The sequence below is a fragment of the Enhydra lutris genome, unplaced genomic scaffold, assembly GCF_002288905.1.
Source record: "Enhydra lutris kenyoni isolate GAN:26980312 unplaced genomic scaffold, ASM228890v2 scaffoldscaffold68, whole genome shotgun sequence".
Classification (NCBI taxonomy): domain Eukaryota; kingdom Metazoa; phylum Chordata; class Mammalia; order Carnivora; family Mustelidae; genus Enhydra; species Enhydra lutris.
In genome coordinates, this window is record NW_019154152.1 from 14034729 (window position 1) to 14058742 (window position 24014).

At 53.8% G+C, this 24014-nt stretch overlaps 1 protein-coding gene across 1 annotated transcript in view; it reads right to left on the reverse strand.

Annotated features, from left to right (window-relative positions):
* Positions 1-24014, reverse strand: part of LOC111159474 (glycerophosphodiester phosphodiesterase domain containing 5) — an 82392-nt gene that overhangs the window by 52131 nt on the left and 6247 nt on the right. Inside the window, exon 2 of the mRNA XM_022521982.1 lies at positions 238-321. The gene's annotated coding sequence lies outside the window, so the exon portion shown is untranslated. The remainder of the gene's footprint in view (positions 1-237; positions 322-24014) is intronic.

Below are 24014 nucleotides of genomic sequence, written 5' to 3' on the forward strand. Positions count from 1 at the left end.
TTGTCGTGGGGATGAAACGAGCTAATATGTCTCAGGGGCTTAGGCAAGTCCCTGGTACACAGGAAGGAATGGTCTACCAGACAGCTCTACTGAGAGCTTCTGATTATTATTACTCTGTTTTTTTTGGTAAACTGCACGGCGCTGTCCCCGTTAGCAGCCAGCGTGCTGCCCTCTGTAGCTTGTCTCTAATCTCCCCCTTCCCCACCGCCACTGACACTTCCCTTCGCTTTTCTTTACCTGGAAGAAGGTATCAGTGGCTGTGACTGGGGCTCCTGAGGATGTCCTGTCCACAGAGGTGGTAATGTCACTCCCCTGGGACAGCTGAGGGGACAAGGAGACAAACCCAATCAGATCACTCATCAGTCCACCCTGCCTTCTCCTCTCCCACCTGACCCTCTGCAAGTCCCCATGCGTGCCCACCCTGTGCTGAGTGTGGGCCCCAGGGATGGGCCACACCTTGTCGCTGCCCAGGGAAGCTGCTGAGCTGACTGGGGGATTGTGTGGGAGGGACCCCACACAAGCAATCCTACCTCCACGCATGCTGCCCACAAACCAGCCCTAACCCCAAACCCAGGGCAGCCAGTACCCCGAACCACTCCTGCCCCCTCCGGAACCCACAGAAACGCAACCCAAGTCCCAGCTGCCCTGGAGAGAGACTGGGGCTGCTTGTGGCTCCTGGGGTGAGGGGGCTGAGGTCCTTTCGTGCCGCCCAGAGACCTGCTTCTCTGGAGGTAGCCACCAAACCAGCTGCTCTTCTAACCCAGCTACCAAGGGAGGACCGGAGGGCTGGAGGAGGGATCCGGGGCACCGCAATTATGTGGCTAAGTTCTGACTCATGTGCTGCCTCCCCCATCCCCAGCTCCTACAGCTAGCGGGGCAGCCCTCCTGTCCACGAACTGGGAGGAGAGACGGTACCCATAGGCCATGGCAAGAAAAGGAGAGAGGAGGCAGTCCTGGGACAGTGCTGCGGGCTTGCGAGGATGCGGCCACATCACCCACAAGGGCTGGCATGGCTGGGAGCCTCCCTGGGCCTCTCAGAGAGTCAGAAGCAGAGCTAGGCCTGGGACCTTGGCCTCCTGTTGCTGTGCAGACCCACGACAGGGGTGGCTCAGGCCCACTGCCCAAGCCCATACCAACATGAGAACTCTGATGCCATCGGGTCCTGGAGTCACACACTGGCGAGAAACACACGGCCAAGGCTCAGCCTCAGACCAGAGCGGGACGGAACTTAGAAGTGACATCGAGCTCCTGAGACACAGACCCCCGGGGCACCCGAACCCTGCCTCCCTCTACCTGCAGTCCCCAGCTTTCTCCTAGTGCTACCATCTACAAAGCTTTCTTATTTCTTGCATCTCCCATTAGGACCCTAAGTGACAGATGGACTATAAATAGAGCAGGGCTTCTCAAACTTCAATGTACAAACAAATCACCTAGAGACCTTGTTAAAACACAGTCTGACACAGTGTTTTCTAGGAGGTCTAGACCGGGACCTGAGATTCTCCATTTTTTTTTTAAGATTTTATTTATTTATTTGATATATAGAGGGAGACAGCAAGAGAGGGAACATAAGCATGGGGAGTGGGAGAGGGAGAAGCAGGCTTCCTGCTGAGCAGGGAGCCTGATGCAGGGCTTGATCCCAGGACTCTGGGATCATGACCCAAGCTAAAGGCAGATGCTTAACAACTGAGTCACCCAGGCACCCCAAAAACACAGTTGTTAATGCATGCGCACTGGGGTCAAACTGTCCAAGTTAGAATCTTGACTCTTACTGTGTCACCTTGGGCAAGTTACCTAACCTCTCTGTGCCTCCATCTCCTTATTATAAAATAGCAAAAATGACAACAGTATTAAACCTGACTCATAGGGTTGATGTGAAGATTACATTATGTAAAATGCTTAAAGTGATTCTTCTTTCAAATTTAAAAATGGAGACTCTGAGAGACGGACACAGCCAGCAAGGTGGCAGAGCCAGAATTCAACCCCAAATCTCTTCACACACATCCTGAGACACCAAGCCATCACAGAACGCCACAGCCAGAAATTCTTCCTCCACACGTGGAGACTGAGGCCCAGAGAAGGGTGGGGAGCAAATTCATGAGAAAGTTGGTGTCACAAATCCAGGTTGATGACTCCCAGCCTCCTGCTCTTTCCACCTCACCATCCTTCTGCACTGAAGAGAGTGACACAGATTCTCTCCGAGGGGTCCCAGCCTCTGCTGTCAGCCTGTACATGGCCGGTAGCTAGCCTGGAAGCCAGATGTGGGAATGGTGCGATGTGGAGGTTGCCTGCCTGCCCGCCGTGGCCCAGGTTTCCCTGTACTCTCAGAGCCCTGCCCAGGAGGCTGGGTGAGAACAGTCCAGCGGCCTCCTTCCATCGCCATCTCCTCCTACCTCCAGTCTCTGGCACTGTGTGGTCTCGGGGTCCCCCAGCTGGGTGGCAGGCAGAAAGAAGGGGACATGGCTTGAGCCCGGCTCCACCCCCACCTTGGTTTCCCAGCACGGGGCCAGTGGGAGCCTGTGAGTCACTTCAAGGAAGTGCTTGGCCCCAAACAGGAAGTGGCTCTTCTAGCTGAAAACCCCTTCAGGATCCCCCAGGGCCCTGAGCAGCAGGTGGCTGGAGGAGCAGAGCCTGAAGAAGCTGCCTGGGATACAGTAACACCTATTTGGATTTTACCTGAAACTCAAACATGGCATCCATCCCTGGACTGTGAAATGTGGCCAGGGGCTTTTTTGCTATGTGATCTTAGGTACATCAGTGCCCTTCTCTGAGCCTTTATTCCTTCATCTGCAGGATGTGGGGTGGCATTACAAGACTGCCTAAAGGGACGCCTGGGTGGCTCAGTCGGTTTAACGTCTGCCTTCAGGTCAGGTCATGATCCCAGGGCCCTGGGATCGAGTCCCACGTCGGACTCCTTGTAGGAAGCCTGCTTATGCATGCATGCGTTCTCCCTCCCTCTGACAAATAAATAAAATCTTTAAAAGAAAACAAAAAACAAGACTGCCTATGGCCTGGCATTCCACGATAAAATGAAGGGTTGGAGGAAGCGAATACGGGTTTTAAATAAATGAGAAAATGCATATATGAATGAAAGGCATTGAGTAATGCAGACACATAGATTGAAACACCCGCCAAAGGACAGGCTCCATCATTTATCTGCTCTTAGCTGTACGATAGAGATCTCACCGATGAGATCTCCTCCCACCCCCTGAATCACCCTGAGGCACAGGGAAGAAAGGCCACTGCCCAGAGCCCACACATCACAGAAACACGCTCACAAATGAACACGGTAGAGAACATACGGGAGCCACGGGATATCCGTGGGACGCGCAGGCATAATCTGCTCCCCTCACGCCACTCAGGCCCCCCTAAACCCCTTCTCCATTCCTTGGGCATGAAGAACAAAAGGTGATTCTGTCCAGATGAAGAACTGTGGGTCACTTTATTACTGATGGGGGAGAGGGACACTGGGTGGTGGTGGCCCAGGTTGGCGGGGAATGGGAGGGGACCAAGAGGCAGGTAGGTTTAGGGGCAAATTCAACTTGTCTAATCCTTTCTCTCAGACTGCAACGAGCAATGGCTTCTTGCATAACAGAGTATCTGTTTCCCAGGAATGCCGAGCAACTTTATTATTTATTTATTTTGGGCTTTTCTCCCTGTTCCACTTTGTGGTTCTAAGAGGGTGGTGCCCACAATAAATGCACAAAGTGGCTGAAGAACATGCTACAGTATCTTAGAATTCACATCACCCTGATGAACGTGACATGAAATGGGACACAAATTCTTTACATTGACATGAAAGGCTGGGACTGAATGGTTTCAATTCTATAAATGTTCAAAAAGTTGAATATTTCATCTCAATTCAAATGATTTTATTTTAAAATCTGATATTCATTGATTATAATGTGTATAGTTTTGATTTCCATACATAATTTCAAGGCATAAAAATTATTTTTGAAGAGACAGGTTCTCCTTTCTTTGCATTTAATTTACATTTTTGATGGAAATATACTCAAATTCCATGCACCTTAAATATAACTGCATTTTGTTTTAATCCTTCAGACTGTTACTATCGGTACCTAATTTTCAAATGATGTGCAAATCCTGATTATAACACTATTAACTGTGGCAATCTCCCTAAAATGAACAAATATATTTTACGAAATGAATAAGGAGTAATGTCTTACCTCTCATCGAAACATCACTGGCCAACCAACAAAAGACCCAGATGTGCACTTGTAATTACGTTCGGTCTTCTTTGCTATTTTGTCAATTTCAGTTGTATAAAATCCTCACTTTACATGTATATTTCAATTTCTATCATGAAGATATAATTGTCAAGGTGAGAAAATCAAATTAATTGTCTGGGCTTATTTTATAACCTTCAAATACCCGACAGAGATCTACGGGCCTCTATTTGTATTTCTGCCCTGGGCCCTGCACACTTTGTACAGGGCCTGCCTGTCTACCCTCTGCTCCTCGGGGCGGTGGCAGGGAGGGTGGGGTGGCGAGCAGGCAGGGAGGAGCCCGGGCCTCAGGATAGGTCTTGCAGTACCCTAGTCGTTAAGCCTGGTGAGAATAAGACCCTGAACATCTGAGCAGAGTACGAGCCCCACAGACGGCTGTCAGATGTGCTAGTGATTAACAGCAGTGACGGAGTACTCAGCTACCCAGCTCAGTCCATCCCGATCATGGTGAACTTAGTTCAGGTTCCAAGTTAGACAGGGCTGGAGGCTGGAGTCAGGTCTCCCAGCTGGGGAGCTCTGTGGGATTCTGCTTCTGGAAGCAGCGAGAGAGCACATGGGCCTGAGGGAACAGCGGAAGCACAAGGAAGCTCTCAGAAGGCCCCATGTCGTGCGGACCATGCTGTTGTACAGCACCTCTTCCACACCACCCTTTCTAACAGGCGAGAAGAGCTGTCACTCAGTGGAACTTCCTCTGGGCCAGACTCCAGGTGATCAGCTCCATATATGCTCTATTGGAATATAATCCACAGACGAATTCTCAGGAGAGGCCTCTGTCATGCTTCACACACGTTCCCTGGATCCCTTTACGGTTCAGGGGCACACGGGCTTGCATGATCCCTCCTAGCGGCCAACATGTATGGAAGTGTATGGGCAGACCACCCAGAGCCTGCCGGAATCCCTTCACTTGCAGTCATGGTCATTCCCTGGGGCCCCCTTTACCATGACCACCTGGGTAAAGGTCTGAGTTCTCCGGCATCCTTGCTCTGGCAGTCAGCTCTGGTCCCCTGTCCCCAGAGCTCCCATGCAGACTGAGCCAAGCACCCTTCCACTCTTGCTTTTCCTCCTCTTTCTGGTTCTACTTTCCCTATGCCCTTAGCAGATTCTTTTCTGGGAAAACTTCTTAATAAATCACTCTCACCTGAATCCTTGCCTCATGGTCTGCTTCTAGATCACCCAACCCAAGACAGCTAGGTGATCGGTACCGTTAATTTTCCCATTTCAGAGACAAGGAAACTGAGGCTCAGACTTTGAGTTGTTAAAGCTTCCCCATATGGCAAGCAGCAAAATGGATTTGAGGTAGGCAAAGCCTGAGCCCTGACCCCTCCACCAGCCAGCATGGTCTGATTTGCTTACAGCCCTCAACGCTGTCCCCTCCTGGTCATCTGAGCTAACTTTCATTTTTTTTATTAGAAGGAAAGCAGAAGGAACTGTAGATGATCCAAGGAGAATGACTAAGTCCTCAGATTCTTCTGGTTGGCTCAGATCCTGTTTTGGTCAATCCTTGTGAATCAGGGCGGGTCTGACATTCTGGGAATGCAGGGAGACTTCAAACCATCTTTATGAAAACAAGTTGTAAAAACACTGGCCACCACTCAAAGAGGCCGGCTGATCAGCTTGGCTCCAGGGAGCAGGGTTGAACAAGTTCACCAGAAGGGAACACGCAGCAGGACAGACTTCGGCTAGACCCAGAGGAAGAACTTCCTGGTCACTGGGAAGAAAGGGAGTGCTTGCTGGAAAGGGGTGGAGGGGGACAAACTGGGTGAGACTCGTCTGTTGATTACCCCTGGAAAGAGCCAGCCCCGTGGTGGTGTACCGGGAGGACGAGGAACACCTGCTCCAGTTCCCTGCAGGCCAACCCTGCCCCGGCTCCCCCAGGGAGCTGGGTGTGTCCTCCTTGGAAGCCCGAGGATCCCTGACCTTCCCAGGCTTTTCTTGTTTGCAGCAGCTCCGAAGTCACCCTAGAGTCCTGAGACAGAAAAACATGGGAGTGCAACTCCGCCCAGCCCTGAGCGTCAGCGCTGACTTGGAACCTGCTTTATGAGGATGCTCGGTTTGCAGGGTTCCTGCCTCCTAGGACGCCAAAAGTCTCCTCAGGAAAGGGTTCCCCAATCCTCCCACCCGCAAGATGGATGGAGGTCCTGGAGCCTGGCAGAGCTCAGGGCAGGACTGAGGGCTGCCACCTCCTTCTCCCCCGCTCCATATAACCATCCCTCCAGGAAAATCCCCCGGCCCCTGCAGAGGACTAAAGAAGGTGCTCCTAGCCCGTCTCACCCACTCCTGCCTCCAACTTTCGCTGGGCTGGCTCCTTCCAGGTGGCAATGAACAGGCGTGAGTCTCACCCAGTTGGTTCCCCTCCAGCCCTTCTAGCCTGCACTCTCTCTCCTTCCTTCCCTCTCATCCAAACCTCTGAAAGAGTTGTTTACACTCATGTCCCCTCTTCCTCCCTCCCACCTGCTGCTAAACCCACAGCTCTCTGTTCCTGCCAGGTTCAACCATGACCTCCACGTGAGTGAGCCTACTGGGCAGCTCTCAGTCCTCCCTGACACAGTGGGCTTCACCCTCCTTCTGGAAACATCCTTCATTCCTGGCATACAGGACATCACTTGCTCTGGCTTCCCTCCTTGTCTCTAGGCCCCTCCCTCTGCCCAGGCCTCATGCAGCATTTCTTCCCAAGCCCTTTGTCCTCCCTTGCCCTTCACCTTCTCCTTGTGCAAGATGATCCAGCAGTGCCATCTCTGTCTGGACCAAGCTCAAAGCCCGAGTATTCAGTGACCTCTGGTCATCCTGGCCTGGGAACCTCATACCCGTGGTGGCCCAATAGGAATTCATCACATTCCCCTAAGCGCCCTCCACCCCTGTCCCTATCTCAAGAAACCTCCATTCTCCAGTCTTCCAGGCCTGGCAGATGAGAATCACCCTTCCCACCCACCTTCCTCAAGCCCCTAGGCCTATCTGAGACCAGTTCCCCAACCTTTTCCCATCAGCTCCCACCAAAAAGCCCTCAAGTCTCAGTTCAAACCCCTCCTGCAGGAAGCCTTCCTTGACTCTCCTGGTAGATCGGCCATGCCTCTTCCTGTTTTCGTGAGCCCTGCACAGCCTGCTTCAGGAGCCACACTGTGTCCAGCTGCGTCCTGATGCCCCTGTATGGCTCTGGAAGGACAGAGGCAGTACCTGATCTGACTGTGGGTCCTAGCATCCCGCCCAAGTTCTATACACAAGAGCCCCTGGGAGAGAGTCCCCAGACCTGGGGAACTCATCTTTCTCCTGAATTTGCCCCATTGGTGAGCTCTGGATCACCCCTCTACCCGCACACCTACCAGGGTAAAGGTTGTCTCTGCTCCGCCCCTCCCCTCCCCTCCCCTCCCCTCCCCCTGGGGCTTAAAACCAGGAGCTCTAACAGCCCCTTGTAGACACAGTCTAACCTGTCTGCCGTGTTAAGGCGAGACCCCCCGGGGCCTGCAGGGAAGCAAGGGGCCCCTCTCATCCACGTGCGAGCGAGCACACACACAAACACACAGAGGCAGGCACACACAAATACAGAGCGCACGTTCACAGGCAGCCCGGGCAAATACACACGGACGCACGCGCACAAACACAGGCTCGTGGAGGTGTAGACAGGCCCACAGACGCAGCATCCTGGAAGCAGCATGGACTTGGGCTTCTGCTTCCCCCATGGGCACCATGGGTGCCAAGAGTCAAGGTTGGCTTGGCTGGGGCTCAGGGATGGCTCTCAGCTCCGCACACCAGGGGCCTGGGGCAGAGGGCGGCGGCAATAGCTCACAGTTCTGCAGCTTCCGCCCTTCTTTCCCCCTGTTTCCATAACCTCTTCCTCCAGGAAGCCCGCCCTTTCAGTGCTAGGTGGGGAGTTGGCCCCCAGAGGAGATCCTGCTCAGATCCCACCCTGATCTTTCCCTTGGGCCCCTTCTCCCATGCAAGGGAAGGGCTGGCCCAGCTTGGTCTCAGCTCAGAGCTTTTAGGATCAAGACTAAGTCCCCTTCCCCAGCCCTGGTCCTGCCTTGCCTCCCCATGGCAGCCCACATGCCCCACCAAGTAATCCTTGGCTGTTCCCTTCCCCAGAGGCAGGACCAACATCAGAGGCAGAAGCCAGCCTTGGCAAGTCCATCTGATCGTCAGGACAGAAGGGTCTGGGGGGCTGCTGAGGGGCTGCTCCTTTACAGGTGAGAGACAGGTGAATTTCCCAGGGCCACATAACTGCTAAGCCCTTCTTCCTTTCACTGAAATCCTGTGCCCAGCCACAGCCATGGATAATGGCTGGGAGGAGGCTGCAGGAGCAGAGCAGAGGCTGGAGGGGCTCGCAGGGAGGAACCCAGGCCTACAGAGCTCTTATTCCCGCTGAACAGAATCAGAGGCACCCTGAGTGCGGCAGCCACATGGAGCACCTGGAGCTGGCTCCTTTACTAACTTGCCATGGGAGTGGAGCAAGTCCCCAGGCCTCAGTTTCCCCATCCGTGATGTGAGCGGGAGGAGGACACCACAACCCACAGGATCTGTTCCACTCAGACCGTGCAAGTCTGCAGAGTAGGAAGGGGTGCTGGAAGGAGAGGCCAGGAGAGGAGCAGGGCTGAGGCCACTGGGTGTTCTCTGGCCCTGCCAGCTTCCTTAGGGTTAGCTTCTAGGTTCCCCTAGACCCCTCTGCCAAGGCAGGCACCCTCCCACCCTTCCATCTCCCCTTGCAGCAGAAGAAAATTGCAAAGTATCCAATATACCAGAAGGGGAGAAAAAGGCAAGTGAGGGTGGGTATTATATCACATGCAAAATGGATGCAAATGCCCTGGGCAAACACCTGGGTATGCACCCCAACATCCCTGCCTTTTCCCTATACCCCCTAAGCCTAGCACCTTCCCAATCCTGCTGACTACACCTCAGAAGTGGCTCCCTCATTAGCCAGGCCCCTTCTCCAGCCTTTCATATCTCTGCCAAGAACCCCTTGGGAGAAGCCCTACATGCAAAGCTTTTCTCACCTTCTCAGCCCCCCACCTCATCTCAGGGGAGCCCCAGCCACCTGGAGTTAAGTCCCTGCCCCAGGAACACCACACTCCACACCGTTACACAGCTATATCCCTCTGTGCATCAAACTCCTACAGATCCCTCAATACCCAAGTGGGAAATGCTGCAGTTCAGTGAACTGGCTTCTGTACTGGGCATCAGGTCTTAAAGGCAGCACTCCATGAGTAAATTGCATATGGTTAAAATCACCCTTGATTTTATATATAGCTATCACTTATTTACAATGCCTAGTCACTGTTCTAGATGGCTCCTATGTTTTGACTCACCTAACTCTCACAACTGTGGCAGATGGTATTTTCAGAGACATCTGCCAGTATCTGTCATCCCACATGCTCTTTCTACAATGTTTCCAGGGAAAGGTAGGGTCTATGCTACCCCCACTTGAATCTGGGTGGGGAGTTTGGACTAATGGCTGAAAAGACACCATGAGGCCTCCCAGGCCAGCTCATCGAATGTGATGCAGCTTCTGCCACCCTCACCGGGATACACCTGCTGGAGAGCTGGGCCGCCGTGGGGACCACCCGACCGCTCTGAGGCTGCTGTTTCATGGGGAAGCCCACATGAGCCCACAGCTAGGAACAGAACCCTGTGACGAGAGAGGCCCAGACAGTCACCAGCTGCCCCAGCTCCTCGCCACTCTAGTTGCCATCTGACTCTATTGGTGCCAGAAACCCTCAGCTGAGCCCACCTTAAGATTCCTGACCTATATACACTGAGATAACAAAATGGTTGTTCTTCTATAAAGTCACAAAACTCTGAGGTGGTTTTGATTTGTAATAACAGTAACCGGAACATCACCATCCCTGCTTTAGGGAATTAGAATTTGAGACACAGAGAGGCTAAGCAGTTTGGCAAAGGTCATAGAGCTGGTAATGGTCAGGGTCTGGATTTGAACCCAGGCAGTTCAGCCCCAGAAAGCACGATATTCACTGCTATGCTGTACTAACTACCTTCAAGGTCTGCTTGGTACCCGGCCCCCCTGGCAGGCCTCAGGGAGCTGCTGCTGAATAAATGACCGAGTGAAGGAGTAAGCAAATGAACAGGTGAGTCAAAGCAGAGCGTGAGCTCCCAGGTGCAAGGCAGGACCTCAGGCAAGCCTGAGCCATGCGCAGGAGTCAGACACGAGCCCCTCATCGCTGGGGCAACACTGCTGTCTGCAGCCCTGGGAGAAGGTGGCCATCAGAGGAGCCTGGCAGATGCCACCTGCCTCTGGCCCCACACAGAGGAGCCTGAGATGCTTGTCTCCCTGCTCCCAGTCTTCCCAGCCCTGCATGCCGCAGGATTACACACGGGCCCCTGGAGAGCCAGGCCCACCCGAGGACAAGGCTCCTGGAGCCTGGCTACCACAGCAGGAAGTTCCCTGAGCGGGAAGGCTGGAGACAGTGTAATCCTGGCATGGCCACTGACCCCCTGCATGAACTTGGGTGAGTCTCTGTCCCTCTCTGGGCCCGCGAGCTCTCCAGCTGCTCATTCACCAAATACTGAGCTGGCCTCGTGGAGGAGGGTTAAGGTGAGCTTGGGTATGTGGGTCCCAAAAATCCCAAAAGGGATCCATCCAGAGACGGAAAGTGCATAATGAGGATGAATACCGCCCCAACTGGGAACCTGCTTTGCTGGGCATTTTTACATGCACGATTTCTAATCCTTGCAGCCCCACCAGGCTCAGCAGTGAGTGACGAGGGACTGAGACTCACAGCTCAGACGATGCTGGAAGCCAGGGTTCGAACCAGGCCTGTTCACCTTCAAAACTCCCACTCTTCACCACAATCCAAGCGTCCAGGAACAGACAAATGGATAAACACGTGGTACGCACCTATGGCAAAATATTATTCAGCCACGAAAAAGGAAGGAAATCTTGTCACACACTACAACGTGGACAGATCATGAGGAATTATACCAAGTGAAATAAGCCAGTCACAAAAAGACGAATACAGTAGGATTCCACAGATATGAAGCACCTAGAATAGTCAGATTCATAACGGAATGGAGGTGGCCAGGGGCGGGAAGGTGAGAGAAATGGGTTTTGTAGTTTAGTGGGTATTTCAGGATTTTTTTTTTTTAAGGATTTTATTCTATTTATTTGAGAGAGAGAGAGAGCATGAGCAGGGTGAGGGGCAGAAGGAGAGGGAGAAGCAGACTCCCCACTAAGCAGGGAACCCAATGCGGGGCTGGATCCCAGGACCCTGGGATCATGATCTGAGCTGAAGGCAGAGGCTGAATGACTGAGCCAGCCAGGTGCCCTGGGTATTTCAGTTTTGTCAGCCGAAAAGTTCTGGAGATGTGTTGTGCAATAATGTGAATAAAGTTAACACTACTGAACGATACACTTAAAAATTATTAAGTTGGGGGACACCTGGGTGGCTCAGTCAGTTAGGCATCTGCTTTCAGCTCAGGTCATGATCCCAGGGTTCTGGGATCGAGTCCCACATTGGGCTGCTTGCTCAGCAGGGAGTCTGCTTCTCCCTCTGCCTGCCATTCCCCTGCTTGTGCTTGCTCTCTCTCTCTCTCTGAAAAATAAATAAAATCAGTAGAAAAAATTATTAAGATGGTAAATTTTAAGTTATATGTTTTTTACCACAGCTTAAAAAAATTCCCACTCTCAGGGTAGAGAGGGAGGTTATAAGGGCAGTTAGGGAAGGGAGTCCAGGCAGGCTTCACAGAAGAGGGGGCTTTGAGTTAGACAAGGTTTGGGCAAGCACAGATGGGACTGGGGGATTATAGGCTTGCAGCTTTGGCCCCTGCCTTCCTCCCTCCCTCCCTCCCTCCTAAGATTAGGCTGACACTATGCCCCATTCCACTCCAGCCCTTCAGCCCAAGGGAAGCAAGCATTGGAAGAAAGAAGGGATTTCTTAAACACCTACTATGTGTTCCCACCCCATTTACTTCATGGCCTCAGCCCAGCCTCTATTCTCCTGGGACTCAGGCTTCCCACCTGTACAACCAGAGCATGACCTAAGACTCCTTCCAATTTTCACACTGGGAGTAATCTCTAAGGGGTAAGGGAGCTGGGAGGCACTAGGGCCCTGCAGAGAAGGGGGGACCAGGACACTCACTGTTCAAAACACCAGGAATATGGAGCTATGGCCTCATGACCCTGCCCCAAGCAGCTTCTGTCCACTTCCTAAAGGGGAGCGTGAGATGCACGGGATTTGGTTTCATTCCAACTCAACAAACAGGTGCCTACATCTACTCTGTTGTCCTCCCCATCCAGTCCTGGAGTAACGTAAAGTAAAGCACAAGCCATTGCTCCGAGATGAAGTCCTCCCTGCCCAGGGCTCTTTCCAGGAACTGGGACTCTCACCTTTCCCCCAACTCACAATCTTTGGCCCCCAGAAGGAACTAGGTAGGACACAACCTTGGTTCTGGTCTCAGTTCTGCCAAGTACTAGCTGGGTCTTGGTGTCCTTGTGCACATGGTGGGCATGAGGACACCTCCCCGCAGTGCCCCTATGAGGGTTAGATGAGCCAAGGGCCCCAATGCGGAGCCCGGCCGGGTTGTGGCATACAGTAGGCACTCAATAAATGACCGCCGTCATCAGCTCTCCTTGAAGACAAAGCCATTTTCATCGATCCATTTGTTCCTCTTGGAGGCCAGCTTGTTTGTTTGAACACATCTCAGAGAGATTTTCCCCCAGGAACCCTGGGTAATGCTCCCCAGCCAGCCCCAGGGACGAGAAGGGAGGAGCAGTGAGCCTTACTTATGGAAAAAAATCAAATCATCCTCACGTGGAAACATGAGAGAAGTCCTGAGGAAGCCTGTGGCAGCCCAAGCACCCTTCACCCAACCTCTCCCTCCTCCACCCGGGAGGACCCACAATGGCCCCAGATCCTGCTTAATAAAGCCCTGTGGGCCGGGCTAGGAGGACTGAGATGATCCGGCTGCTGCTTAATTCACACAAAGCCTTCTATTCTTAGCTGAGCAGGGGCCTAGTGCCTTGCCAGCTGCCAGCAGTGCGGCTAGCCCTGGGGTGCTGGCCTGGGGGTCAGCCGTGACCATGAGGTGGCCGCAGTCCCTGACCCGGCTGGAGCCCGAGACCAAGGGAGGGCTGCAGAGCACAGCCATGACACCAAGAAAGAAGCAGAGGCCGGGTTCTCTGCCCCAAGCCGCTGGCCGGCACCTGGGGCCACCTTCCTGCAGAAAGCCCCCAAGCACCCACTATGTGTCCATTTTGCTTTTTTTCCCAGTAGAGTTTTACCGATCATTTCTCACCTGAATCTCACCACTCAGAGAGTTAGTGCCCATTCCCCTCCTTCCATGGGGACGGGGAGACTAGGGACTCACCCTGGGCCACTGGCAATATGCCGAGTCATGCCTCACACCCTGGGCGGCCTGGCCGCAGAGGCTGGCCTGGTCCCAGAAGGAAGTTCCCCGACACCTGGCGACTTAGAAGCAACTCTGCTGGGGTCATAGGTTCGAGAACACGTCTAAGCTGAGCTGACCTTTCCAAGGATCTTTAACGGAATGTTCTCTCTCCAGCTTAAAGACCACATTGACTATCTAAAAATCCGATTTCTTTGCTCTGGGCCATAATTAGATCCTCCCTGTGAATTGGTGGTCTACTAGGTGCCCGGCACCTTACTGAATGTCCCACCTGCTGGGGGCTTTGATCTGACCTTACAGTAGCCTTGGGAGGCTGGCCTTGTCATCAGCATTTTCCAGCTGAGCCTGTGTCACATATCCAAGGTTGCAGAGGCACTGGATAGAGCTGGACAGGAACTGGGGTGTGTCAGGCCTTTTTAGGATGGGGGACAATTGATGCTTATGTTTCTTGGCTCTTCTTTCAATAAACTGCTTAAATTGACATTCCTGCTCCATTATATCCTTCTGCCTGCCTGTTCCTGCTCCCCTGCCCCCATGCCAACCTAAGCGGAGGGAGCGTCTGTGACACTCCTGGGTGCTGGCTGAGTCCAGCTGTCTCCGGAGACCCCAGCCCTACTTGAGCCAGGACACCATCTGGGAGCCTCTCAGGAACCAGGGCATTGAGAAGGCCCCTCAGAACGCTGAGGGAAGGGGTGCTGGGCACAGCCCACTCCTCTCTCCCTGTGCCTCCTCACAGGCAGAGTGGCTTTGACCGAGCACTCTGTGCGACAAGCTGAAGGCTGTCCCCCATAGTGGGCACCTAGCCCCCAGAAATAAAGCAGCATCCACACCAGAGATCAGAGCCACCTTGACTGACACCTCCTGGTACCCTCTGGGAAGTAGAAAGGAGGGAGGGGTGACTGTGTCGTTCTGCCCATGGACCCCAATCACTCCCCTCCCCCTCACCTACCCAGGGACACAGGCCAGAGTCTCCTGTAGGACCTGTGGGACCCAGCCTCCTGAATAGGACAGGTGAGCTGGGGAGAAGGACTTCCTTACATGTGCTCCCCACCCGTCCCCTGGGCCCAGGACCCAACACTCTGCAGACATCTGGGAGGCAGCCAGACAGGGGGCTGTTTCTGGTCCAGGGCCCAGTACACAGGAAGGGCAGGGCTGTCTCTCCTGTTGGAATGCACGCCAGCACAGGAGTGCAAACACAGCCCAGGCCTGCGTGTGCTGCTTGTACATAATTCATGGGCTCCTATCACTTTGGCCTGGATAAAATGTACTCAGCAGGAGAAACCTCATGGTAAGTAGTAAGCAGGTAGGGGTGGGGTGGGGGGGCTTCCGGAAAGAAGTGAGTGGGCCAGAGGCCCCGGGGGATCATGGAAATAGGACAAATACATGTTATTGACAAAATGGTTTATACCTGTGTGGGGTAAGTGAGTTTACTATGCATTTTCATAAACTTTATCTCATGGAATCTTCACAAAAGGCCAGAATGGGAATTACGACTTTCCCATTTTACAGATGAGGAAACAGGCTCAGAGGTTAAGTAACTTAGCCATTTTTCCAAAGAGGGAAGGAGGAGAACTTCCTACCCTGCACCAAACTGCTTCATGAGCACAACCCTCAACCCCAGGCTGGTTCAACTCCCCCTCCCCCCAGAGCACAGTCTGGGGACTGAGAAGATCCAGTAGGGAGGGCACGAAGGCACTTCATCCTGAGCCCACTGCCCAACTGCTGAAGGGGGCGAGAGGAGCGAATTCCACCAGCAGAGCCAGCCTGACCCCCACCCCAGCAAATGAGCTGCCCCACACCCAGGGAGCCTCTGGCCTGTGCCCAAATGGGGCAGCCCAGTGGACCTCAGGGAGTGGGGAGAAACACTCTAGCCTTGCCCTGCACACACTACAAGAATTCCTGAGAGTCCTTCAGAGCTGGAGGGGAAGTGCTAGGTGACTTTGCCTGACATGAGCATGAGCGACTCAAGGTCCAGAGAGGACTTGTTCAAGGTCCCACAGTGGAAGAGTCCAGTCAGTCTGCAAACGGGGAACTGCCAGGTGCAGGGGACACTGGGATAAACATGACGTGGTCTGGCCCTTCCAGATGCTTCCCCTTGGCTGCTGTTCAGACCCTCCTGATCTGCCCCCAGGCAGCTTCTTCAGCCCCATCTCCAGCAAACCCCCTTTCCTCCGTCTTCCCCCATCACCCTGGCTCCTTCCAGCGTCCTGAAGACGTACGTAACCCACTTGTTGCCACCTTTCTACCTTTGCTCAGGCTCTTGTCTTCCAAGAATGCTCTTCCCAGCTGGCCAGAGCCTGCCACCCTGACAACTGCCAGGATAACCTCTGTGCTTCTTTGTGGGGAGATCCCCCCACAGCACCCCTTTGCCCCCTCCCCAGCTCAATCCCAGGGGAAGTACTCCTCCCTCTTTCCTTCCCCCTTTTGGGCTTCCCACACTCCTGCCCTCCCAGATGACCTCTGTGCCCTCTGCCCAGGGTAACTGCTCTTGGAAGCGGCTCCCTCGTGCCCTTCAGAACCCAGGACTAAAGCCCAGATGAAGAGAGCGTCAACCCACACCCACCACAAAGACCCCTGAAAAACGAGAAGAATTACTTATTCCTTTTAGGGCTTGAATTTGGCTTTCTTTAAAAACCCTTGGCGGGCACGGGGAAATGAAATGGAAGCTTCTTAGTCAGACTCATCTTGGCATTTCCAGATGCTGGCTCTGTGCCCAGCGCACGGTAGATGTCTGAGATATGTTTTGTGGAGGATGAAAGAATAAGAATGAGAGGGTCTCCACCTCGCACTTCCTCTCCCGAAACTCTGCCATTATTACTGATTCCTTCCTGGGGCTAAACCATGCTCCCTGTGATCCTCTGTCAAAATGCAAACAGCCTCGGGCAAGGAAGCCGCTCTAGCTGGAGGCCTTGTGTACAAGATGGGAAAGCGAGGGTTTGTAGATCAGCGGTTCCCCAAGTGTCCCCTCTAGGCGATGATGAGTCCCAGAGTCTGCTCTGTGACAAAGGAGTTGCAGGCTGGGGAAGGCTGGCTGCCTACTGTACCGCCTTTTGGGATCCCTAATTGACATCAACACATTGGAAAGCCCTGAGGAGTCCTATTTCAACCGACGTGATCCAGCATTTCCCGAATTTGTGTGCACATGCGTCCTAGGACCCTGACCATCACAGGGAAGCAGGGCTCCTGAGAGCACAGTTGGGGAAGTATGGCCTGTAGGGTGTGCGCTGATCTACTTACTGCAGGACAAGGTATGGGCACTAAAGGGTACTCTTCCTCGCACCCGCCTTTTTACAGAGGAATGGGTCTGACCTAAGCCGCCACCAACCATCTTTCAGGACAGAAGCAGAAAATGAAAGGGACGTCATCCAGCTGACAAACGGAACACAGAGGAAAAGGAACAGGGGACGGGACAAGCTGGAGACCTGAGCTCCCCTTGCAATTCTGTGCTCACTGCTGGCCACTGGGCGGGAGACCTCATCTTGCTGAGCTCTGCTTTAATCATGCACAAAACGGGGCGAATGCTATTCTCAGAGCTGCTGCAAAGACTCAGTGTGCTGATGCACGCAGAGGCAGGGTATAAACCGGAGGTCCTGTACCGGCATGTGTGAGGTACATCGCTCTCACCCTGCATACACTGCCTGGAGGCTGTGGTCACGTCTGGATTGATCACAAGCCACTGCAGAAGTCCTTGATCAGGGGGGGGGGGGGGGGGGGGGGGGGGGGGGGGGATGGATGATTCCCTAGCAAGACCCAGAATGGGTCTATTTGAATAGGTATGAACACACAAATGAATGAACAAATCCAATAAATTCAATTGTTGCACCTCTTAGTCCCTGACTGGTAGAAATAGTAAATCAGAAAGGAAACACACATGCACAGGCACACACAAGAGGGAAGAAAGGTACCGGATGGCTGGAGGCTGGTCTGTGGGCAGCAGAATGAAGGTCAGGGTGAGAAGAACCAGAAGCCTGCCAAGGCCGACACTCTCATGGAGCAGGTGCAGTAGCCCCAGCAGCTGGGTCCAGGGGTCAGCGGGGCTTGGCGCTCCCAGCAATGCAGTCTGTGCCCCAGGCCCGTCCCTGAGAGTTAACCATGTCGGCATTGTGCAGGGAAAGGAAGTGATCTATCCTTTTCACAAAGGTTTCCAACCCAAACTATTAAAAGGTTGTTTTTAAAGGGGATAAGGGAGCAGAAGGAAACTTTAGGGACACAAGCTTAGCTGCCTGGAAAAATACTTCTTATGTTTTCCTACCAAGTTACCAACATATTCGTGCGCGGGACAAACATCTTAAAAGTGCCTACTGCGTGCCAGGCAAGCACTGTTAGGTATGTGGGTGGGGGAGGGCAGACTCAGGGCCTCATCAGATAGCATCACGCTGAAGACTGGATAAATGAGGTGTGAGGTCACTTGAAGACAGAAAGGGAAGAGCTGGAGGAAAAAGCCACAGACGGGAAGTCTGGAGGACCAAGCTAAATGACCTCGTGACCTCAGGCAAGTCACCTTCCTTCCCTGAGCCTCCATCTTCTCGTCTATAAAGTGGGGAGATACTAAATACCATGAAAACTGTGATGTTGCCCCAGGCGCTGGGCCAGTGGTTATAGACGTTATCCGGCCCTGGGCGGCACAGCCAGCCGGATAGCTGTTGCTATTTGTTGCTGGGAATGATTGTCCCTTTCACAGATAAACAAACTGAGACTCAGCTGCTCACTCACTTGCTTGAGGTCAGAGAGTTGGTGGGAGCTGGAATTTAAGCCCCTGTTTGTCAGATTCCAGAGCTCACCTTCTCCGGCCCTCCCGGAGGAGTCCCAAGCTGCCTCTCACTGATTGCTGAGGATTCGGTAACACCATGGATATCAAAGTGCTTTAAAAAACGTAAACTATTAGGTATCCCAAGCCAACAAGAAACAAATCTTGATTCCTCCGTGAAACCAAACACTAAAGTTCACAGGGGCGTTCAGAACAGGCCGCAGCTCAGGACTCCTGGGCTCTTGACCCCTCTGCCTCCTCCATTCCTTGGCCAACTTCTTCCCAGAGCCCCCATCCCAGACCAGAAACAGCCTTGCTCATGACCACCCACCTGGCTCCCCCGTGCTCTACCCGACCAAGCACCTAGAGGACACAGAGTGGCCCAGGTGCCATGGGGGACGCCAGGGCAGAATCAGGAGTTCTGGGCACCCTCACCACTCCCCACAGAGAGGCTGTGGGGCCCAGGCCAGTCTTCTCATCTCTCGGAGCCTTGGGCTCCCCCACAACATGAGGGGTTAAAGCAGACTTCACAAGGGAAAGATACTCTCCAAGGAGGGACTCAAGAAATGTGACTGACCTTGAGCTGAGTGAGTTTAGCTGGGTGGGTAGGAGGAGATCCAGGCTCTCAAAATCCCTGGTTTGAAGAGGAGGGTGCTATCCCACCCACCAGGAATCCCCCATCTAACCTCGAACTCCCTAGCTGCCCTTGGGAGCCCTGGTCTGAGAGTGGACTCAGCCTTTACCAGCACCAACAGGACCCTAACCTGCTGGTTTCCCCAGGTGGCTGGGGCCCAGGTCAGGGGAGAGGTAAGAAAACAGTCTTTAGGCAGAACTGCATACATCTTCACGGGTGAGAGTTGAACCCCGGGCACAGACATCCTCACCATGGCCCAGAGAGGTCGCTAACTGGCTCCAGGCCATACAGCAAGACAGGTCAAGTGGGCACCAGGATCCAGGTCTCTAGGCCCAGCTCAGTCCACCTCTGTGGAGCCCTCAGCAAGAGGGAGGAGGTTCCAGTTACAGCACAATGGCTCTGAGTCAAACACAAGAAAGAACTTCCTGAGGTGGCATTAAAAACAGACCGGGGGAGGGGGAGAAGCATGAGGAGGACTGAGGAGTCCCATCTAACACAAGAGGCCTGAGCTCACCCACTAGGGTCACTTCAGCAGTGAAAAAGGCCTTCAAGGTAAGAGCTGCTGCCCTCATTTCATCGGTGAGTAACCGAGGCTCCAGGAGGTGGAGTGACCAGCCCGGTGTCTTCCAAGTCCTGATCAAAAGAGGCAGAGCTGGGCCTTGCAGCCAGGACAGACTCGGAAGCTGCATACCTCCCTTCCCAGGAAGGCCTCTGAGGATCAAGGCCCTACCACACCCGCTCTGGGCATCTCAGCACCCCTCCTCAGACGCCCAAGGGCAAGTTGTGGCAGAGGCACCCGTTCCATCAGGGAGGAGGGAGGTTCAGGGGAGGCTGGATGCAAAGAAGGGCTCTGCGTCTCAGGCCTGTGCAGCCACTCCCAAGATGCCACGCACCGGGAGCCTCACAGGTGTCTTCATTCTTCCATGTCATGTACCCCAACACATCTTCCTTCTGACCATGCCTCCAGCTCCCTGCTTGACAGGAAGCCCACATTCCCCCCAAATGGAGGGTCAGAGAGGCCAAGCCACCCGTCAACCATCAAAGAACCAATACGAAACTAAGCCAGGATTCAAACCCAGGTCGGCCTAAATCCAGAAGCCTGATTTCCCACCACACCACTCTCTCTTTGGGTCCCTGCTGTGAGCTCTGGTAGCTGCACGCCCCACTCACTGCTCCCCTAGGGCCATGCACCCTCTCACCTCTAATATGGCCCAACAGATGGCCTAGCCTACCTTTAGGACTCATTTCATACACCCACTTTGCCATGAAGCCCCCCCTAATTTCTCTCATTCTCTTCTAGCTCCTGTTTTCTCCTCTGCCTCCTGCTCATGGCTGTCCAGCCCACCCGTGACGAACAGAACTGGCCTGTGTCCTGACCACTTGCCTTCACCCCATTCCCTGCCCCCCACCAAGAGATCCTCCATGGGAGGGACAACCTGATTCCTCTTCTGGCACAGATGGACTCGGGGCACAACTTGGCAACACCCAGTCCAACTGCTTTCCACAGATGGGGAAACTGAGGCTTGACAGAATGAGAAGCCATTTCTCACAGGACATGGTTTGCAGCTGAGGACTGGGGGGAGGGGTAGATAGCTGATACATGAGTGTCCACAGTATTGCCAGGCTGCATGACCCTATGAGAGCTTTGTCACTAGAGCAAAGTCTAGACTGAGAGTGGTGACAGTCCCCGTCCTCTCACTGATGGTCCAGTCACAGTGTGAGCTCTGGGCTCCCGCTGTATTATTTGTGATCACAGTAAAGACTGTCATTTCCTGGGCACTCCCTGCTCGCCGGGCACCGTCCCAAGTACTCACACTTCCTCACTCGTCTGTTCTTCACAGCGACCCTGCGTACCCTCTGTTACCTCCATTTCACAGCTGAGAAAACCAAGGCATAAGAGATTAAGGGGCACAATGTGTCATTCTCCAGGCTTTTATGGTAGAGTCAGGATTTCAGGAAAGTCTGGTTTCGGAGCCTGTGTTCTAACCATGACTCCACACTGCCTGACAAGGAGGGACAGAGCCACAGGCTGTTCAGGTGATCAGGCCGGACAAAACTCAGAGCCAGGTCCTCCCGGGACCAGTGGGGGTGGAGCCCAACAGAGCAGCAGGCACGGTAGGCAGAGGCCCAGGCACCAATCTCAAAGGTGGGCTAAGGCACCACTGGTAAGGCAGGGATGGAAAGATGGGCTCCCCCCAGAGCTCCCTCTCTGGGAGGATTGCGGCAGGTGGAACGCTTTAGTTCATCTTTGGTGGGGGGCTGAGATCCCCGTCAGAAGGGGGATGCTCAAGTAACCACACGTGATCCTTAAACTGCTTCCTGAGGAGGGTGGGCCCACGGGACTCCATGGCTTTTGAGTGAGCAAGTGAGGAGTATCTTCCGTTTGCCACTCCAGGCCCCCTCCCCACAATGCCCGGGACGGGGAGCCTGATCCCCACGGTTGGGCTGCACTGGGTTCCGTGCCATCAGCTTCTGGGTAGGTTCACCCACGGGGGAGCCCCAATGGGAGATTGGAGGAAGGAAGAGAGATAGTTGAGGCTTTCCACCCCACCACATGGGTCTCCGGGGTTGACTCCCTCTACTTCGGGCCACAGCCCCAGTCCCTATCACTGGCCACTTCCTCCCTTGGCCATGTCGGCCCACTTCAGCCCTGGGCAGTGACTGTTCCCGGGGGACTGTGAGCTCTGAGTGCTGCCCACTACTTTACGGGTCTGCCATGCCCCTACTTCTCGCCTGAGCAGCTCACGCTGGGCTGAGACACCCCTCTGGCAGGGCCAGAGCAGAGGAGACCAAACACCACCCCTGACAACCCTCTTTCTGCAGCCTTCTCCCTGAACAGCCCTTGAAAGTTGCTTGTAAATACACAAGGGGTGAACGAGGGGAGCAGGGCAGCTACGGGGGACTTGTTACTATTACTGAGAATGCAGGCCTCTGCTGTCCCAGCACAGGGAGCAGGCAGGAGGCAGGGGTGGCGCCAGGCCCAGGGAGGGAGGCCTAGGAGGAAGCATTGGGCTCCGAAGGAGAATAATTGAGGACAGTTTCTGAGTGCTCACTCTGCAGGAGGCACCAAGCAATTCATTCACGTCTCACTACAGCCCAAGAAGGACATCCTATTTAGGCATTTTCCAGAGAAGAAAACTGGGGTTCAAAAAGCTGAAATGACGCACCCAGGGTCACACCACTGGTGACCGACAAAGACAGAGCGCAAATGCAAGTTCTTCAGCCTACAAAACCCATGCTGGCGACTCCCTTGAAATAATTTCATTGAACTGGCTTCCAACAGAGGCAGCTGACTTAAATGGGGTCAATTATTGGTGAGGGCCAGATAGAGGCCTCCAATGTCTCCCCGTGACCCTCCCCTAAATGAAAACAACAACAACAACAACAACCTTCTGACATTCTTCTGTTCTCCCAGGTGGGACAGGGCCCCAAGCGGGTGGCACAGTTGGGTGTCCAGGTTGGAAAAACAAGCAGACTCAGACAAGGCTTCATTGTTACAGAGGGTCTGACGCTTTGGCCATTAAAACAAACCCCAGCAAAACAAAATGCTTGCCGCCTCGTCTTATCTCTTAGAGAAGGGGGAGTAGGCAAGGGCTCCAAGACAGGGTGTGGGTCCCTCCTCACACCTCTAAGAGACCCAGCCTCAGGTGGCTGGGGCAGGAGGAAGAGCACTATTCAGGGCAGGGGGGACACAGAGGCTCAGAGAAGATGCCAAGCAGGGAGCAGAGGAGGGTTGGAACCCAGACTTATCAGACTGCAAAGTCTTCCCACTCCTCCATCTCTCCAGGCAGGGAGCTCCTGGGGAGGGCTGGGTCCCAAAGGAGGACACAGAGTGGAAGCCATGAGCTCCATCTCACGGGGGTGTGTGGGTATCCCTCTGAGGACCCTGAAGAAGAACGCAGGCCCCAGAGGGTGGTGGCTGGTTGTCAAGCCTGGGGAGCGGACATCACCTGGGAAGCTTTAAAAACTCCTCATGCCTTGGTCTTTGGCCCAGGCAGGACTTTTAAAAGTTTCCTAAAGGATTCTGGTGTGCAGCAAAATTTGAGAGTCATGGGCCCAGATGCCCACTGGAGCCTCTCCCACCTGACAAGCTCCCCACCTGCCTCCTGAAGAGAAAGGCTTTATTACTCAGAGCCCATTTCACAGCAAGGGTGAGGTCTTGTCCTCAAGACCCCACAGCCAACCAGGAGCTCAGACAGCCCCAGGGACCCCTGACTTCAGGACATTTCAGGGGCGAACTCCTTTACAATACTTGGGGAGCCCGGCTCCTGTCAGTGTCTTTGAGCCTCTTGCGTGGGAGGGTGAGACAAATTCTTCACGGCATTTTTTTCCTTTAGAAGCGTCCACTTATTTAAAAACTAAACAGCCACCGGAGTGATAATGCTGCAAGACCACCTCTAGGGGTGGGATTGCTGTGGCGGCAAGAAGAGGAAACAATTCTGAGCAAAACCTGTTTATTCTTTTCCAAGGGAGATTTGTCCCAGGCCTGGGAAGAGCTGAGACTCTCAGGTAGCCCACACATCCTCCGCACCTGCCTTCCTCGTGCCCTCAAAGCAGAATGTCACAGGTGGTGAGACAGCGTGTGGTTCTGCAAAGAGGGAAGCCTGTGGGGTTTTCTGCCCAAGTTTGGCCCCCCACCAGCTCCCCTGGGACAGGAGTCTCTCCTCTCCGAAGGAAGTGCATGGTGCCGTGGTCCTTGTGTGTTTTAAAGGATATGCTCACACTCAGCTCTAGGGACACCACCTCCAGGAAGCCTTTCCTGATACCCTCCCCACCCAACACTGGACAACCCCAGCCCCTGGCCTTCCTTGCCGCATTCTATCCCATGCTATGTTGTCACTGCTCCTGTGTCCTCCCCTCCCTCCCAGGCCATTCATTCATTCATTCCACAGAGCCCTTTGCCTGGGATTCCTTCCACAGGCCATTCCTGATCTCTGTCGAACTCCCTGCTGTGTGCTGGGGATAGAGCTAACAATAGCAATCTCGAGTGCTTGTTGCGTGCTTGGTAATTTTCTGAGTGCATTATACATATAATTTCTTT